Source organism: Vulpes vulpes, chromosome 4, assembly GCF_048418805.1.
Source record: "Vulpes vulpes isolate BD-2025 chromosome 4, VulVul3, whole genome shotgun sequence".
In the NCBI taxonomy this organism is placed as follows: Eukaryota; Metazoa; Chordata; class Mammalia; order Carnivora; family Canidae; genus Vulpes; species Vulpes vulpes.
This window is the reverse complement of record NC_132783.1, coordinates 99187396-99198788: the sequence shown is the minus strand read 5'-3', so window position 1 is coordinate 99198788 and position 11393 is coordinate 99187396. Positions and strand designations below refer to the sequence as shown.

Below are 11393 nucleotides of genomic sequence, written 5' to 3'. Positions count from 1 at the left end.
AAGAGATGTCTGCTAAAGCCTCTGGGAGTTCTTTCCTCCCGATACATGGAAAGCCCCTACTTTCTGCTTTGAACATGATAGGTGAAGAGTAATGCTCTGAGCTATGGCAGCCTTTTAAGACTACGAAGTGATAAGGCTGGACTCTTAAAAGAAATACAAGGAGGATAGCAGAATAAAGACAGAGAGTCCTTGATGTGAACTTTGATCATCAAACCAACCCATGACCAACTTCCTGCCTGCAGATATAGAGTGTAAGATGTCTGTATTGCTTTTGCTACCATTACATAATGGTCCTATTACTTGCAGCCAATTACATCCTAATTAATACAACAGGTGTACACACAACCTAAGAAAATTCAGTCCTGAAGACACCACAAGGGGTCCTGAAAAGAAAGAAAGAAAGAAAGAAAGAAAGAAAGAAAGAAAGAAAGAAAGAAAGACATTTTGGAGTAAAATGACTCTGGGTTTCATCTTGGGTTCCTGGTGGACCAATGACAAGGGACATAATTCCTGTCAGACTGCCTGCCTGCCTGTCTCTTTCACTGCACTTTCTCCAGCATCTAGAGGCATGCCTAGCTTATGGTAGGCATCCGGAAAAGTTTTTTGAACAAAGGAATAAATTCCTTTCCTTCCCTCTTGTAAAATGAGGTTTCAATGGTGTGTTGGCTTGCTAAGGCTGCCATAATAAACTACTACAGACTGGGTGGCTCAAACAACAGGAACTTATTTTCTCACAGATCTGGAGGCTGGAAGTCCAAGGTCAAGTGTCAGCAGGTTTGGTTTCTGTTAAGGCCTCCTTCCTTGGCTTGCAGATGATGTCCTGCTTCCTCAGTCTGCACACAATCTACCCACTGTGCTTATATCCCTGGTGTCTTTCTGTGTATCCAAATTGCCTTTTCTTTTAAGGACACCAGTCATATTAGATTAGGGTCCACCCTAACGACCCCATTTTAACGGAATCACTGCTTTAAAGACCTTATCTCCAAATACAGACCCATTTTGAGATCCTGGGGGTTAGGGCTTCAGCATATGAATTTTGGAGGGTGTATGTGGGGAGACACAATTCATCCCCTAACAATTGGCTCTTTCCAAGTTTGTCCCCACTGGTTAATTCAAATCGTTTCCCCATTCCCTGAATGTCCACTGGTCATTTAGGAGGGCGTCACTCTTGGAATATTTAATGAACATTATTCTGATAAATGCTTTCATAACATTCATTTAACAAACACCAGAATCACCTTTTTTTTTTTTTTTTTTTTTTTGCTTTATCCAAAGTACTTTCCACATCTATGATCCCACAGCTTCCTGGGTGGTGTTCTCATTTTGCACAGAAGACGACCAATGGTTAGAGAGGTCAACTGACCTTCCCAAGGTTATTTGCTAATAGCTGGATCAACGGACAGAAGGCCAGGTCTGTCTGATGCTAAACCCTGGACTTCCGTCTGAGTGTGTGCCCTGGCAGGGGTAAGGGGGTGGATTATTTAGATGGTGTGGATGAAGGCAGGGGCTCCAGGCCTCTTCAAGGAAGTCTTCTCTGTGACAGACTGGCTGACCCCACCCCACCCTGTCTTTCACTCAAGCTCCAATCAGACACCACTTCCTGACACACACTCCCTTTCTCCTTTTGACTGGTTGTGGGTCTACTGAGGGTGCCCTTCCCCACTCCTCCTGCCCTCCTCCTTCTCCTCCTCCTGCTCATGATTTCCCCCAGAAACGCCTATGCCCTGTAATCTCCAATGCACAACCCTGACCTCCACAAGTTAAAACTGTCTAGCCTGTGCCGACCTCCCAGTCAAGCCAAGAGCATTTCCTGTGGCTTCTGTATCCTCAGCACTGAGCCGCAGGCAGCACAGGGCTTGGCAGAGCATCGCCACCCAGTGAATATGGCTCTGAACTGACAGGGAGGGAGATGGCATCCCCCTTCCTACATGAAGAGAGCGTTTTGGAAACCTTTTTTTTTTTTTTTTTTTTTTTTTTTTTTTAGAGATTGGGGGAAGGGAGAGTCACTGAGGGGATCTGGGCAGAGGCTGAGAGAAAGGGCCATAGAGGACAATGAAGCGCTACGGTGGTCACAGGTCTCCATGAGCGACAGATTCAGCTTGTGCGCAGAACTTCCCCCACACTAGAAAAACAGGGAGCAGGCTCTCCCTCCTGTCTTTGAGCCAAAAGGAGAAGGAGGCTAGACCTGAGCATCCCATTAGCAACTTCCTTGCCCAAGGAAGGGGGGAAATCCTGTTTTCCTGCCAAGGAGGAGGCCTAGCTAGCTTTTGGTAGAGAAATAATGACATCCAGTGGACATCTGTGTCATCCTCAGACTTAAGCAATGGCTTCCCCAGTCAAGAGACCTTCCAGAGCAGGGACAACAAGAACCAGTGAATCCAGCACTGGAAAATTGAGCCTGGATCCTAATTCTGCCTTTCAGCTGTGTGACCTTGGACAAGTCATTTCCCCTCCCCCGGGCCTCTGTTTCCTCCATGGAACTGGACAGACTCCCAAAGCACTTTTTATGAACTGTTTAGCAGATATGGCTTCTCCTAGTATCAGAACTTGGGTTTCTTGCTAGCAGTAGCTTCGAGGTAGTGCTATGAAGTAAAAGGAGGGCAAGTTTTGAAATCAGATGGCCCTGGGTTCCAATGCTGAATTCCCCCATTGAAAGAATGACCTGAAGTAATTAACCATCTCCCTAAGCACTTAGTTCTGAAAAAATGGGTTCATGACTGCTTCGAATCTTCAAAAGTTGTTGCCAGTATGAGACCCTGTTGTGAGTGCCCAGGCAACAGCATTCATGGAATATGGAAAGACTGATATGTCCCCACCCCAAGGACATGAGGTGGGTGTGGGGGGTGCCTATGCAGATGGCAGTGCTGTCTCTTAGCACCTGAAAAAATAGGAGAGCTTCAAATCCCTGCATTTCCTTACTGGCTCCAGGAGACCCCCAGCCACCCTCAGGGGCTAGAGGTCTCTGAGATCTCAGGGGCTCTAGGGCCATCACTAACCAAAGGTCAAGGCCACCGATTTGATAGAACAGTCCCCCAGGCTGAGGGGGCGAGGCTGAAGAGAAGTGGATGGGGGCCAAGGGAGAAGAAGAACCCCTCACCGGCATCCCTCCAACAGGAGACAGGAACCTGGGAATGAGGGACAGTCAAACTTGACTATGACTGAATTGTAAACCCAGTCAACAGAGCTGAAATCCCTGAACTGGAGGAGGCAAGCCAGAAAAGGACCCACCTAAGCAGGCTGCCATGAGGCACGCAAGGAGCTCTGGGAGCTGGGAAACCAGCTGTTGGCCTGCTTTCCAGAAACAAAGTGATGTTTTGCCTGAGTTTGCAAATGAGTTTGTGCCTGAGTTTGTAACTAAGAAATTAATATTTTTGATGTAAGCGAAGCACATGGACATAGTAGGTCCTCAAGAGAGGTTGCCTGGCTTTCTGCTTCTTGCTCCTGTTCACGCAGAAGCTGGCCAGCTCCGCAGGTCTGTGTGGGAGGCTGTCCTGAGCACCTGTCTTGTTCATCTTGATTTGCTGGAGGAAAGGAAATGGGTGTGTAATCCTGATCCCTCAGAGATTAGCCCCAGCCTGGGCAGGAGAAAGGCCTGACTACTACTCACAGTAGTCCTGTACCCTCTCATTCCCCCAACAAACCGGCAAGGGAGGATTATCGCCCACACCATCCACTTTACAAACCAGGGAGCAGGAACCCTGTGAGGGGTTGTGATGTTTCCTAAGTCACATAGGTAGGAAGCTGAGGAGGTGGAGTTTAAACCTGGCCTGTGGCCCTTGCCTCCCAAAAAGAACTCTGGGTGATGTTTGCTGAGGCACAGCTGTGTGCAAGCCTCATGCTAAAGCTCCAGGCTCTGTACTTTACTGCATTGTCTCACGTATTCCTCAGAAAAGCCCTATAAACTACTCTTCCCTCTCTCCACCTCCCCTCCCGTTTAGCAGATATGGAAACTGAGGCTCATGGAGGTTACATGACTCACATAAAGTCACCCAGCTGGTCAGTGGCAGGGCCAGGACTCAGTCTATGCAGAGGCCGACATCCTCACACTTACCCACTCTGTGATTCCAGGTGAGGCAGCCATGCTGTATCAGAAGCCAGCGAGCATCTTGAGAAGTTACAATGTCCACACTCCAGAAGGTCTTTCAAGCCTCCATTGTGCCTGTCAAACGCTGTCATCATCACCTGCCTGCCTGCAATTTGGCCTATCCTTATGCTGTAAACAACATAAAATATCTCTTTCCTCCTTCCTTTTCTGACAGGCAGCTCTGACATTGCATAAGCACCTTCACATCTCTGAGCCTCAGTTTTCTCATGTGTGAAATGGGGCCTGGAGACCCCATTTACAAAAGTCTCATGAGCTGTTGTTTTCATCCCAAATGCCTCTCCTCCCTGAACACACCTGTGAGGTGCCCTCCACCCCCACAGCCTGGATTCCAGCCACCGGCTCTCCTGTCTTGGCTCTTAATGCAGGTCCCTGCAACAGGCCAGAACATCTGCCCAAGAACGCCATGGAACTCTGCCCCTGAGCCGGGGTCCTGCCAGCAAAGAGTTTAAACAAACAGAACAGGGCAGAAATGAAATGGTCCGTCGGTTGTAAAAGGTTATGCCTCATGCTCATGAGCTCGAGTTTCATGATAATCCGAGTGATGGTTCTCCTGAGGAGGATTAGGGAGAAAATGGCAGGGGGCTCTGAGGAGAGCAAGAAAAAAACAGTCATGTACCCAAGGCAAGCACTGCCAAGAAAGTGGCCCCAGATGGTCAATAATCAGAAGATGGCGGTGGGGGCCTGGTGGTGGGGTGGTGGGGTGGTTTGAGGCAGGGATTAGGGCACTGAAGAAAAAGTGAGGCTCTTCCTGGTGCCTAAGTCAGATCTTCACCAAGTGAGAGACATTTCCACCAAATTCGTGGAGGACTACCAGCAGCCCCAAACCACTATGGTCAGAATCTGGGAGGTGAAGTAGCAAGTTCAAAGGCTTTCTGAGGCTGTGCAGCTACAGCATGAACCACATAAACAAATGACAGAACACACAGGAAGAGCCTTGACAAATGAATCAATCTCGGTGTTGGGAAGGCAAGAGGGAGTGATAGGGACTGTGGCCCCGGGGAAAGTTGGGACTGAGCAGTTAGCTCCACCCAGTCTCTGCCCAGCAGGAATGCACGCCCAAGGCTGCCAATCTTATGCTTTTTTTTTCGAGAGAAGTAGGAAAGAACGGATTTTGTTTTTTAATGTGCAGGTTCCCAATTTTTAAACATTGGCAACTAATTCAGTTTTTTTTTGTTTTTGTTTTTTTGTTTTTGTTTTTTTTTTAGTGCTCTGTGGGCCAAACAAAATATATCTGTAGGCCAAATTTGACTCACAGGCCATGGGTTTGCAATTTCTGCAGTTTTGCGTCATGGTAGAGGCAATGGGATCTGCATGGATTCAAACCCCAGTTCTCCCATCTACTGGCAGGATGACCTTGGGCAAATCACCTAGCCTTTCCAAGTCTCAGCTACTTCATCTGTAAAATGGGAATAATAGTAGCATCAACTTCATATGACATTTGAGAGAGCTTGATGAAATTATGTCATGGAAATTGCTTGGCACGATGCCCAGCACATGGTAAGCCCTGAAGAAATGTTAGCTATTGTTAATAACACACCCAGGGAGGTGAAGATAGAATAGCAGCAGTGGACAAAAAAGGAAGGCAGGAAAGGAGACCAAGCAGGCAAAAGAGGGCTAAGCCTGAAAATGCCAACTGAGCAAATCCCTATCTTGCTGTGTCTGCAATGGCCCCTAAGGGATCACTGTCCCAAACTGTCATCACATCGACAAGAGAATTTTGGCCAGGTTGGACAGTGACCTGAAGGATGGTGGCCCTTCACTATCCCTCCTTCCAGAATATCACTAAAGAGACCTCATGAGACCTTCAGATTGTTGCAGAGCCAAAGGTGGTTAGGGAGGGGGCTCTGCAAGAGGCAAAATGGTGCTCCAGGTCTGTGGCTCAGCCACTGCCCAGCAATGTGACTTTGGCTATGTTATTTCCTCTCCCTCTGAGTCTCCAGTTACTCATCTGCACAATGGGATAACAATACTTATCTGTCAAGATACTGGTTAGGATTAGGAATAATGCAGCGTAAGATCTGGTACAGCACTCATGTTCCACAAATGGGGGCTGCCACTACTGGTGATTGGTATTGTAGTTTTTACCACTATTGGGGCAATAGAGATGCTTGCCCAACCAGCATCCATCAACCTCTCTACAGGTAACCAGCACAATTTTTCTCTGGGGAACCACCCCGTCCCTATTCCCAACTGGATAGTTTAGTTGGTGTTGACTCCACCCCTGACTCCAGGACAGGTGTGTGAGTCAGGGGTACCTAATGAGAATAGCATAGTGTCCTGAGCCAAAGGGAATCAGATCAGGACTTCCATTCAAACTGGGAGGGAAAAGAAGTCCTCCCTCCTCCACCAGATGTGTTGTAGTGAGGAGTAGGCCAGAGCTGCTAGCAGCCACCTCACTACCACATGGGAAACGCCTGCCTAAGAATGGAACCAATATCAAGGAAATCAGAGAAAACAGTTGGAAATATTCTTGAACGCCTGGATCCAGCTGTGCCTGAGGCTCATACTCCACTGGACTATACCATTTCATGAGCCAAAAAAAATGCCCTTTTCTGCTTAGACCATTTTGGATTGAGTTTTCTGTATCTTGCAATAAGAACCATGACAGATATATGAGCCTTAAGGATGAGTTAAGAAAATGCCCCCAAAGGAGAGTTTCATTAGTTTGCAGCGCTTAGAGGCTCTCAGACCATGCTCTGAGGGTGACAGCACTATTTTCCTTCCTCTAAGACCATGGTAATACACTCTTAAAGCCTTTCACAGACTTTGGTCAAGTTTTCCTTGAAGCAGTGTTAGTGAATCGGGGGCAATTTTTCTCCCCAGAGGACACTTAGCAATGTCTGGAGACATTTTTGGTTGTCACAATGGAACAAGGGGGAGGTAGTCTGTGCTACTTGCATCTAGGGGATAGAGGCCAAGGATGCTGCCAAACATCCTGCAGTGCACAAGGCAGTCCCCCTTCTGATCAGGAATGATCCCATCCAAACATCAGTAGTGTTGAGGTTGAGAAATACAAGAGAAATAGCGCACCATCCAACTCCTACCAACCCTTCCCTGGGGTCTTAAAGTGCTACATACTTGAAGACAAAAACCAGGCTATTACGGAATTTTAAATACTTCATGATTTTCTTCTTGGGGTGGGCAATGCTGTGACTCCAACCCAATTCAAAGAAGCTGCCCAAAATGTAAACACAGGTCCTGCATAATCCCCTCGTGGGTCTGTTGCAGCCATCCTTTCCATCACTGTAACATCCCCAGTCCATAACTAGTAGACCAATAGGAAGAGAAGGCAACCTCTCTGAAGACAGTTTCATCCAGTGGCACATGCATGTCTTCCCACATCGGCAATAATGGATCAGACAAATAAGCAAATTACATAAATCCCACATATCCAACAAAAAGGAAATCTAGCATTTCCCTTCTGTCTGGAGTACCATTTCTCAGTGTGTTTCTCTGGAGAGCACTAGTCCAATGAGATATTCATAGGGGGAAACATGATTCTAAGATCAAACAAATGTGGGAAACACGAAAGCCTCTATTACCTTCGTGGGCAGTAACAGCATACATTAGCACACTAAAGGCTCTGATAAGTCCTACAGCTTAAAAAAAAAAAAGTTTGACTTTCCTTAACTCCATATTTTTCAAACTAGATCACATAATCCTTCTTCATTTATAATACTTACTTGAAATACCACAGAACTATCACCCCAGAGGACACACATTGGGAAGCATTTCAAGGGAACTACAGAGAAAATGAAATACAGGCTATTAGATGTAAAAGCTGATCCAGCGAAACCAAGCAATGGTGGCAATAGACTAAGGCCCTTTCGCCAGAGAACTCTGCCTTAAAAGTCTCATTATGGCCCATCCTAATTTCATTTGAGCATCCCTACATTTTTATAGCTGCTCCAAAGGTCTCCGGAGGGCCGGCCAAGCTAGATCCTGGGATTGTGGGGGGGAAAAAGTCCCACTCCACTAGATACTGCCGTGATGGATAGGATTTGGAGAAACTGCTGCAGAAGGCACGGTATTGCTCTGTGAATGCCAGCCTTCCTGCAGAGCCTTCTCAGGCGCCGAAAGGGGGCATTTGCCCCTTGATTCTTAAGACCTCCAAGTCCTTTCAGGAGTATGCAATTCCTACATTACCCGTCAGTCATACTGACCCTGTCAACGTTTATCAATGACTTGGGCAGGGGGTCACCAGGGGCGAGAGGGGAGCAGCGGGCCGCGGCGTCAGCGGCCCCTAAGCATCCTCCTAAGGGGAACCCTCCACCCTAGGCCCGCGCTTCCCGCTGCGCTCGAACAAAGGCTAGCCACGGATTGGGCGAAAGATGGGCACCTGACTCAGGGCAGCCCGGCCATTGGCTGGCTGGTGACCTATGAGGAGGCCGGAACAGAAGGCTCCGCCCAGTAGCTTCAAGTAACTGAGCCGAGGGCGCCGTGTCGCCCCGGGATTCCGCCGGGCGGCGCGGAGGCGGCAAGTCGGGGGCGCAGGAGCCGTGCACGAGAAACAGGAGCTGACGCTGGCGCCGTGGCGAGAAGGTTCGTGGACTGCCGCGAAGGGCTCTGGCGGCAAGAACCCGCTGGCTGCCGGGCCTCCGGACACTGACGCGCCGAGCCGGCCAGAGTCCCGGCCCTGAGCGGTGGGTCCGCGCAGGGAGCCCGGCAGTCCCTGTGCCTCGGCTCGCCCTCGCCCTCGCCCTCGCCCTCGCCCCACGAGGTGGCGCCCGCCGAGGTGGCGCCCGCCGTGCCCCCGCGCCGGCTGGGAGCGCCTCCGAGCACGCCGTGGCGGGAGGGCCGCGTGGCCGTGAGGCCTCCTTTCCCCCGAGGCCGACCCGGAACCCCCGTGGAAGGCACTGCAAAAACACCAGCTAAAACCTCGTTCCTGGAATAGCAGTGCCTCAGTGCTCCGGGCTCCAGGGCCGCGCGGCTGTGAGGCTGGGCAGGCCGGGGTGGCGGGGTGGTGGAGGTGACGAACTTGTCCTGAAAATTCTGTTCTGCTAACCAAGACCAGGGTCGGCTTCACTTGCCTGAATTCTGCTCCCCAGCCAAAGGGTCATGGAGGTGACAGCGGCAGCAGAACTAGGTCACATGCCGCCTGAATCTCACCCCAGGCTTTGGGACCTACGTGTCAGTGACCAATGTCTCAAGGAGAGCGTGAGAGCCAGTTTGGTGCACCCGCCAGTGGGAGATGCAGGCGGCCGAGACCTCCTCCGCAGCAACCCAGGGAATCATTGTATGTCAGACCACCGAGCAAGACTTGGGTCTGATCCACCACATTCACTGAGCCCCCACTTCGTGCTACACACTGTCCTCGGTGCACTTACATATATGGTCACATTTGTTCTCCCCAAAACAAACAAGTCTCTTGACACATATTAAAGTTATAAAATAAGGCTGCATATGAAGCCAGAATGGAGTGAGCCTCGCAGGCAATTTGAAATTCAGAATTTACCATTTTCTCCTCTTTTTCCCTCTTAACTCTCTATCCCTCCTGATAGTTCTTTTAAGAGCAAGATCATTTGCATGACTCTCTGCATTTAGACTTTTCTCTTGTCTTCCCTGACCAGCCTGGTGGTTCCCAAACTCTAAAGGTGTGCGAGAATTACTGCACTGGGTCATACAGCACACACCACGTGTACTGAATTTGCATCTTAAGAGTTTTCAAGACTCTCTAACTGTGGTTTTCCACCTGAAGTGCTCACTTTGGAATCTGAATGCCGTTAAAAGGGAGACTCTAGGGTACCTTGACAGCTCTGGAATCACATTGTGGATCTGTTCATTCAACACATATTCATCAGTGCCTGTGATCAGGGCTGGCAACACAGAGATGACAAAAGGTGGATCATGGCATGAAGGAAATCAAAAGCCCTCTGTGAACCCAGACTGGACTGCCTTCAGCTCACTTAATGCCCCAAGCAGGTCCTGGAGGGAGGAATAATTACAAAGAAATGCCTAGTCCTTGGTCACCTGATCAGTGAAGTGCAGAGATGAGATGTGAACCCAAACCTGCTGCCCCAAAGGCGGACTCTTTACCCTCTCTGCCGGCAGGTACTCAGATGTGCACATTAAAGGAGAGAGTGGTAAGGCATGAAAAGAGTTTGGACATGGAGGATTTAGTTCCTGTTTTGTGGATTGGGCAGGAGGTCACATTTGAGCTGAGCCTCGAAGAACATGCAAAATTAGTCACTTCCCATGGGAAAAAGATACACCTAATGGCAGGAACGTCAGACTCTGGGTTTTATCTGCCCAGTCTCCATTCCCCATTCTTTTTGGACCTCAACACCCTGATCTTCCTTTGGGATCTGCCTCCCTTCTCTTCTCAGTCTGCATGGTTTGTGTGGGTGGACCCCCAGCCCCCAGCTTCAGGGTGGCTATGTGACCCAGGCCTGGCCAATCAGAGCATCCCATTCTGTTGACCACAGTGATGGGTTGCAGAGTGGGCTCATGACCCAAGCTGAGCCAAGGAGTCTTACGTCCAGAACTCTTTGGACTGCCAGGAGGAGAGAGCTTATTCCACCAGAGATACTCAGAGGATAGGATGTGCTCCTAGGGTTGCTAGCAGCCACCTGGTCACCATGTGTGGAGACAGCCTGTCTTCAAATGAGACCATGAGACAGGAGAGTGGGACAGAGGTAGACAGCGTGAGACCCAAGGGCTGATGATCCCTATTGCTTCTCGGCCTTTTGGCTAAGATCAAGTGTAATATCTGTTCTTACCAAGGACTGATGATCCCAGATCTATGCCTAAAGCTAACCCATTCCTGGGCTTGTGTGTAATATGAGCCAATAAATGCTCTCCTTTGCCCAGGCAAGTGTGAAATGGACTTCTATCCCTGGATCAACAGAGTGAGCAGAGTAGAGATATAGATATAATAGTCTAGATATAGATATAATAGTCTGAGAAGAGGTAGCCACTGAGACCGTGTTGGACCTTGACATTACCATTCAGCTAGAGATGCAGAAATCAAAATTACTTTTCAAACCGTCATTACAAACTGTTACTCTACCCAGTTACAGAACCCAGTTTACAAATTGTTATAGAACCCAAGATAATAGAATCTCTGAAGCTTTGGCGAATCTCTTGTGGTTTAAGTGCTCACTTTGAAGAGGAAACGGGCTCAGCGAGTTGAAGGACATTGTCCAAAGTGACACAGAGAGTGGGGAGCTGAAGGCGCAGTCATGGGATAGGTCAGATGGATGTGGGGAGGCAGGGAGGACCCAGACATTGGGCTGGGAGAAGGAAGCAGTAGGAAAAACACCCTCCAAGAGGCCTCTTCTCAAAGCTC

The 11393-nt window shown here is 49.0% G+C and overlaps 1 pseudogene; it reads left to right on the top strand.

The window, feature by feature from the left end:
* The first annotated feature begins 10775 nt into the window (after nucleotides 1–10775).
* LOC112928839 (U2 spliceosomal RNA) lies at nucleotides 10776–10867 on the top strand (annotated as a pseudogene).
* The last annotated feature ends 526 nt before the right edge of the window (nucleotides 10868–11393 follow it).